General features: G+C 39.1%; 1 pseudogene; it reads left to right on the top strand.

Moving 5' to 3' along the window:
• The first annotated feature begins 1,243 nt into the window (after positions 1-1,243).
• On the top strand, positions 1,244-1,699 carry LOC149214054 (eukaryotic initiation factor 4A pseudogene; annotated as a pseudogene).
• Positions 1,700-7,924: the final 6,225 nt, after the last annotated feature.

Here is a 7,924-nt window from a genome sequence, read left to right as displayed (position 1 = left end):
AGAGGAGCAGAGTCTAGAACAGTTGGAGGTGAACTGTCATGAAGGAATCGAGGACTCTGAAACTGGATGGGCTTTGAGTAGCCTGGAATATGAAAGGACACGTCCTTCTCATATCCAAGACCTGTTCTGTGATTGTTATGGACAAGCTCTTGCCGAGGTCTGATGATTGGCTTGGGAAGTGCAAACTGAACTTCTGCATCTACATGTGACTTTGTTGCTTCCTTGGGCACTAGATTTGAATCAACTTGCTGCTTATGGGAGTCTATTTCAATGTTCTGAATAGAAACAGGTTCAGAATGATGACTCCATTGTTGTAATTCTTCCTGCTGCAGTTGTGATTCAAGTTGCAGAAACTCTATCTTTTCATGTGCATTTTGCAGACAGGTTTGAATGTCTCTGAGAATTGATTTATCAATCATGATTGTACTATTGACAGTAGAATGTATTAAATTGTTTAGTAATTCCAACACTCCATCGGCCATTTTCCAACAATGAATGCAATCAAATAAAAAGGTGCTCCACCACGCTACAAACTCAACAATTTAACAATACTGTGAACAAAGTTCTACGTAATAAATCATCCAATGCTAAAGCATATGCCATACCAGGACCCTTATCCAGCGCAATCAACATACACACCAACCATGAGCAGTAATGATTGGTTCTTAATATGACCTCAACGCATATAACAGCTAGAGCCTAACCTAAGTTTAGGCACAGTCTTTAACGTAAAACAGATTAACGCACTCCAAATCAGAAAATATAATCAAACAAAGCATCATCTGCAAATTTCTTCTCTTTCAAAGAAGCAGGAGAATCAATGCAGCTCACAGGTGACAACGCACAGGTCACTGAAGGTTCACTGATTTTGTAGCATATGTTGAGCACTTTCCAACATAAATAAGAAGAACACAGTCTTTACATTGCATGGTTTCCAACATGTATTATAAAGCATATAACACTATACTATTCTTCAATACCATCACCATACCATTCGACCTTCAAAAATTGGAGCTACACGGAGACCAGATTTCAACGATATAAATGGTTGAGCGGTGATGCTTCAGAAAGTAGACTTCGCCATAGACAGAGGGATTGAAATTACTCGAGCGTTGATACGATGCCCAGGTGATCTAACATATTCTATTCTCTTCGGCTTTTTTTTATTACAGAAATCTTCCTTTCGGCATTCTTTTCAGATCAAGGGTTTTTTTAAAGCGAAAATACAAAGTAAAACTGGAAAATGGCGGCTGTGGAGCAGGCCGGAAACAACTTCGATGCCAAGAAATATGAAAAGAACATGCAGAGTGTCCTTGGAGGAGAAGAACTTTATTCTACCTGGGAGGAAGTTAATGAAACGTTCGACTCCATGGGGCTTCAGGAAAACCTCTTAAGAGGAATTTATGCATATGGTTTTGAGAAGCCTTCTGCTATCCAGCAGAGAGGAATTGTTCCTTTCTGCCAAGGTCTCGATGTTATTCAGCAAGCGCAATGGGGAATAGGAAAGACCGCAACCTTCTGTTCAAGAATGACTGATTATTTCATTTTCAGTTCCCACACAACTGTCACTGGAACGCTTAATTGTTTGCAGATTTCCATCGCGCCAGAATCATGCTGCAAGTCCCATGCAAGGGAAGCAGGTTTTACTCCTCCAGACAGCGCCAAATTTTCTCAAATATTACAAGTGACCGTGATATGAGTGTCCCCTTGTTGTTTATGGATCGGTTCGTAGGCTAGATTCGACCATACGAATTCATTGGGACAAGCTGCAAACGGTTCAATGGAGCAGAGCGGTGGCAATCATTAATGTCAGCAAACTGGCAGAGCTCAAGTGCGCAGGAGCATTAGGTTTCCTCGGGAAGATAAAATGCCCAAGCCAGAATAGGAATTCTAAGATTTCGTTTTAAATCAAAACCAGCGTTACATATTAAAATTGCATGAGATGTCAGGCCAGCGTTTTCAATGAGATGTCAGCCGGGACAGTGCTGATATAACGTATATGGACAGTTGTGGTATGATGGTATTTGAATGGAGCGGTGGTATGAATGATGAGAGAGGGAGTATTAACGCGTAGGGAAGCAGTGATTCGGTGAACCGTGTTCTATGGAGGTGGATACATGTATATGCAAAAAACGCATGTATGGTATGGGCAGCGTTTGCAATGGGAGTTGATACTAGCATATTAACCAGAGCTGTGATATCCAGCGTAGCCACAGTGAGGAGGGCTGAGCCAACGGAGAATCGACTACCGGGTATGCGAGTGTAATATGAGAAAATGGAAGTGTGAACAGCGCAGTGTTTACAACGGGCAACATTGTGTAACCTGCAACGTAATATGAAACTAGTGCCACGATGCGTAGGAGTAATACAATACCACAACAAAGTAATACCACAGCGCCTTCGGTCGAATGGTTGTTCTCACCGCACCAGCGTACATGAATCCTCGAGTGTAATACATGTATTAAACGCATATGACAAAGTTGAAAGAACCCAGAATTAAACACATATGAAATGTATGAGGAGGTATGATACCGAGACTTGGAGGCAACGAAATAATAGATGGCATAGCTTAAATGCACACTAATGCCACAAAACCAGTGGCTGACACAAGATTGAGCAGGTTAGTAAGGTACCCGCTCTAATACCATGTTAAACACACACATGGCAGCAACAAAATATGAATGATAAGCAAGAGAGTGGCTCTATTATTAAGAAATGATATACATTTATAGTACATGGTGTGACCATTGGGTTCCACATCCCAAGGTCTCTTGGACTTCCTTAGTCTATTCGGCTTCCACACCAACCCTTAGAGGATTAGGTGTCCAACAAGAAGAGAACTCTCCACTCCATTTTTTTCATTCTTTAACATGATATCAAAACCCCAGGCTACATGAGACTCCAGAGAGAGCAACGTTTCAAAAGGTTTTTTAGGCTCACAAAGCAGAAGCAAAGGTCATGAGAGGTCGAGGGGCTTGACAGAGGAAGTGTGACAACAACTTAACTTTCACAACTATGAAGAAATTAAAGTGTGTCACTTACGCACCTATAAAAAAGGCCTAGTGCGTCACTTTTGCACCCCAACAAAAAGAAAAGTGCGTAAAAGAACCAAAACAATTATCGCATTTGGGGATGACACACCTCATGAGTTGAAAGACTGTGCAGTTTTGCACATATAACCTCTTTCCATAGGTGCGCAAATGACGAAGCGAAACTTTTAAACAAAAAGGAGTTGTAATATAATACAAAATGTCAGTGTCGTACTCTGAAGGAAGATTCCTATGCCGGGGCAACCAATATTTCCAAGTCTATTGAGCCATATATATGCGGAGGCGGTATATGCTCGTCATTGGATTGAAACAAGTACAATAGGCATATACTTAGCTCAATAGAGGAGTAAATATGCATTTCCCTATGGAGGTAGGAACAACATCAAGTCTCTTTGGGAATTTTAAAAGTTTGTGCGACCAAGAGTTTGAAATGTGGGTCTTCATACAAAAGAGGGAACACCATCAAAATTTGAAAAAGAAATTTGGGGAGCATGAAGCTATTGATTAGAAGAACGAATTGTGAAAAGTCAAAGGTATCAAACACACATGGTGTAAGGAATTTTGTTTGAAAATCGTTTCTTTATTCGAGATTTAAAAAAAAGATAAGTCACGAGTAAGGAAATGTGTGATTCAAAAAGAGATAAGGTGAGCTTGGTGCGCAGTATATAAGTGATTTGAATACCGTACAGCTCTCTGAGACTAACTTTATCTGCACATTAGAAGGTGCAAGTACTAAGAAAAACATTATCGCAATGAAAAACTGATGAGAAAATCATTTTGTCAATCAGTGGCCAAAATCGTCTCAAGAAAGCCGTATGGTTTATTTTGTTTTTTTCCCTGAAAATCATAGAAATTATGGCAAAGTTTTGATAAAATCCGACAGGGATTTTTGTAAATCCAAGTTACAGCTATCAAACTTCAAGGTTTTGGGTGCCCCCTAAGTTTTTGATGGTGCTGAATCCATTTCCACCATCAAAAACATGATTCAAAATTTGATAATGCAAAAAAAATTTGAATTTTTTTTTCTTTGACAACTTTTGGCCATCCAATCAATTCCTCTGCCTCAGCAGACACTTCCTTCAGGAAATATGGAAATGTCGCTGAATAATTTTGTTCCAACTATATATTAATAAAGAAGGGAGGGATATTAGCAAAGACAATATTTTGAGGTTGTCGTTTGAGAGTTGTTAGATCAACGAGAAAGAGAAATACCTTCCATTTGTAAAAAATCATTCGATCATTTTCTATAGTTTCTCTACCGAATGGATCATCTACCAAAGACCTTCACTTCCCTCTCCACCTCCACAACTCCATCTCTGAACCCCAATTACAATTGTCATTACGATGTTTTCATCAATCACTCTAGTTCAGATGTTAAGAATAATTTCGCTAGCCATCTCTACCATTGTCTTCTTGACTGTGGATTCATAAACATTTTCGATCGGCGAGAAATGCAGACGGGAGACCGCTTAGATTTTCGAACAACAACAATTATTGCAACTGCCTCTATTCATAAACCCATCTTCTCTCCAAAATATGTCGAAGCAAAATTCTGCCTAGATGAACTCCTGTTGATATTAAAGTTGAAGGCTACAATTATTCCAATCTTTTATAATGTTAAGCTTTATGATCTATAGATCAGGATGGGTGAGGGCCAAGAGAAAGTGCGAGGTCAAATCTCGAGACTTCTTGGGGATCCTGTGGGCAACAATGGTGTCTATGATGAAGTCCCGCGAGATCATGAAAAGAAAGGGAGATGTGGCCAACAAACAATTGTGGATTGGAAAAATGTGTTGTTTGACGTTTCACATTTAAGCGGTTTGGAGCTTGAGGCGTGTAAAAGGTTAGAACTCTTATCTGTTATTGTCTGAATAATCAGGTTCAATGTATTGTCATAAACACAGTTTTTAGTACTCATGTTTGGCTTGATTTTCTTTGAATAACCAGCGATGAAGGCGAGATCGTGGATAGGGTAGTGCAACAGGCGAAGGAAGAGGTTGAAAAACCACAATTTCAGGTGGGAAAATATGTAATTGGCTTGGATAAAAAGTATGAAGATCTTTAAAAGGCAATATTATTACAACGGCAGAAACACGAAGGAAAGGCCATGTTTGTGGGGATTGTAGGTCTTGATGGAGTAGGAAAGACGACGTTAGCAACATAATTCTTTAACCACAATAGGTCAACCTACCAGAATATCAATTCGAGAGAGAAGGAAGGCAGAAAGGTATAGTCCATCTGCTTTCTATTCAAATTTTTCTTTATCTATTACTGATGATGATCCCTTAACTGTTAGGGAGGAAATAGATTCATAAGATGGAAAATTCTGGAAACAGATCATGGTTGATGAAATGGCATCTTTGGACAAAAATGAGGCTTGGGATCTGGTGGAGTTGTCGGCTGGAAGGAAACCCATTGGAAGCAAATGGGTGTTTAAGAAGAAGATAAACACAAAAGGTAAGTTGGAGAAATACAAAGCTCGGTTAGTAGTAAAAGGTTATTCCGAGGTGTCGGGAATTGATTTTGGTGATATTTTTTCTCTTGTTGCCAAGTTAGCTTCTATTAGATTACTTTTATATGTTTCTGTTGCTTTTGATTTTGAGGTAGAATAGATGGATATGAAGATAATGTTTCTTCAGAGGGATCTAGAAGAAGAGATCTACATAAATCAACCTGAAGGATTTACGGTGAAGGGTAAGAAAGAATTGGTATGCAGGTTAAGAAAGTCTTTGTATGGGTTAAAAGAGTCACCAAGGATGTGGTATCAGAAATTTGATACATATATATGGGGACTTAGCTTCACCAGAAACAAAGTAGATCACTATGTGTATTTTAAATTAATTGGTGACCGTGTTATTTATTTGGTCTTGTATGTGGATGATATGTTGTTGATTGGAAATGGAAAATAAATTATCTAGGATTTGAAGACCCAATTGTCCTCCAAATTCAACATGAACGATCTTGGTGCTACAAACTATATTTTGGGCATGGAAATTAAACGAGATCAGGTAAAGAGGAATATCTGGTTAAACTAGAGGAAGTTGTCGAGAAAATATTGTAGGCGTTTAATATGCATGATAGTAAACTAGTGAAGTTTCTTATTCCTATAGGTGTAAAGTTATCTGCTGAACAATGTTTTAAGACACAAGAAAAGGAAGATTACATGTCCCATGTTTCATATATGAGTGCAATTGGTAGCCTGATGTATGCAATGGTGTGCAACAGACTAGACATTGCACATGTAGTGGGAGTATTGAGCAGGTTTATGTCGAAACCAGGGAAGGATCACCGGAAAGTAGTGAAGTGGGTTTTAAGCATTTGCGTGGTACCGGTGATTATGGTTTGTACTACCAAGGAAGACCATGATTGGACATATTTTTGGACATTCGTGGCTTTGTTGATGCAGACTGGGATGGAGATCTAGATCAAATAAGATCTACAAGTGGGTATGTGTTTAGCCTATTTGGAGGAGCAGTCAGTTGGATGAGTAAGAGGCAGTCTGTAGTGGTACTTTCAACTACAAAGGCTAAATGCATGGTAGCTACTCATGCAAGCAAGGAAGTAGTTTGGTTGCAGAGATTGTGTTCAAGTATGGGGTTGGTGTAGCGAGCTGAGAACCCTATTTATCATTCGAAGACAAAAACATTGATGTTCAATATCATTTTGTGAGGGATATGGTTGAGGACAAAAATTTGTTGTTGGTAAAGATGGAAACTTTGAAGAATGTTTCAAATGCATTGACGAAGTTTGTGAGCACCGAGAAGTTTTCTTGGTGTAGAGAAAAAATGGGCATTGCAGGCTTGGACCAATGACATAGCTCTCCTGTAACCCCTTGAGTCGAAATAAAAGAAAAAGTGGAAGAATGTTGGGTATGTGTTATATTCTTTCTGCAACTAGAAGCAGGTGTTGTACGTTGCGAAGGGCACAACGGAGGGGTCACAGGGGGGCCGACATCCCCCTTGTCGAGGTGGTTTGTAAGGGGAAGATAGCCCCCCTGCATGGGGTTCGAGGCGACACCCCAAGACTTTTCTTTTATGTGGACCCAAGGATGGGGGGAAGACCCAAAGATGGTGGGCGGACCTACCCATGGTTTTGTGCATGGGTTTTGCACATGGTTTTGGGCATGATGGTTTTCTGCCTGTGGTATTTTGTAGATCCAGTCAAGGGAACTATAATTATATTCTAATCTGGGGTTAATGGATTGAGGTTTATGAAACTTTCAACATGTAAATATATGTATTGTAACATTGAAATGAGCATAATGGAAAATCAATCTGGGAGTCCTCGTTTTAGGATATGGGGGAAAATACTTGTGTATATTTGTTTTATGTTCTCACCATTCTATATTTTCTGTGGTAAGAATTCATTTTCTGGTAATTTATTATGTACAGGGTTAAAACCTACATGCAAGTGGATTTGGACTTCCTAAAATATCATAAAGTAAGGTGTTTGGTGACAAAATCGATGCCTCCAATGTAGTTGTTGTGATCAAGCGCTACTAATGCTTAAAAATTAGGAATCCATGACCAATAAGGGTATGTTGAACACAGTCCATTGCTAATGTGGAGATAGAAAGTCTTGGGTGAAACTAGCTCAATAATGTGAAGCCTTAAACCTTGAGTGGATAAGATGCTTTGATACACAAAAGAAATGATTGATAGTAAAAATTGTAGTGCGTGGGTAGACCTCATTTTCGAGTAGCAGATCTTACTTGCATTCCTGAGTGCATGCCTTCCTTCTTTCTAGAATGTTTTCTATAAAAAAAAAAATCTATATATATAAAGAACATCCACCCGAGAATAGGCTAACCAGAGTAGATGGTCAATAAATAAGAAATGGAATATTGAAATAGAAAGTGTATCCAAGCATTTGAA

This window comes from Pinus tabuliformis, chromosome 1_1, assembly GCF_031772625.1.
Source record: "Pinus tabuliformis cultivar Carrire ecotype Pingquan chromosome 1_1, CPIR1, whole genome shotgun sequence".
Classification (NCBI taxonomy): domain Eukaryota; kingdom Viridiplantae; phylum Streptophyta; class Pinopsida; order Pinales; family Pinaceae; genus Pinus; species Pinus tabuliformis.
Note: the sequence above shows the minus strand (reverse complement) of the source record. Positions and strands in the feature narration are given on the sequence as shown.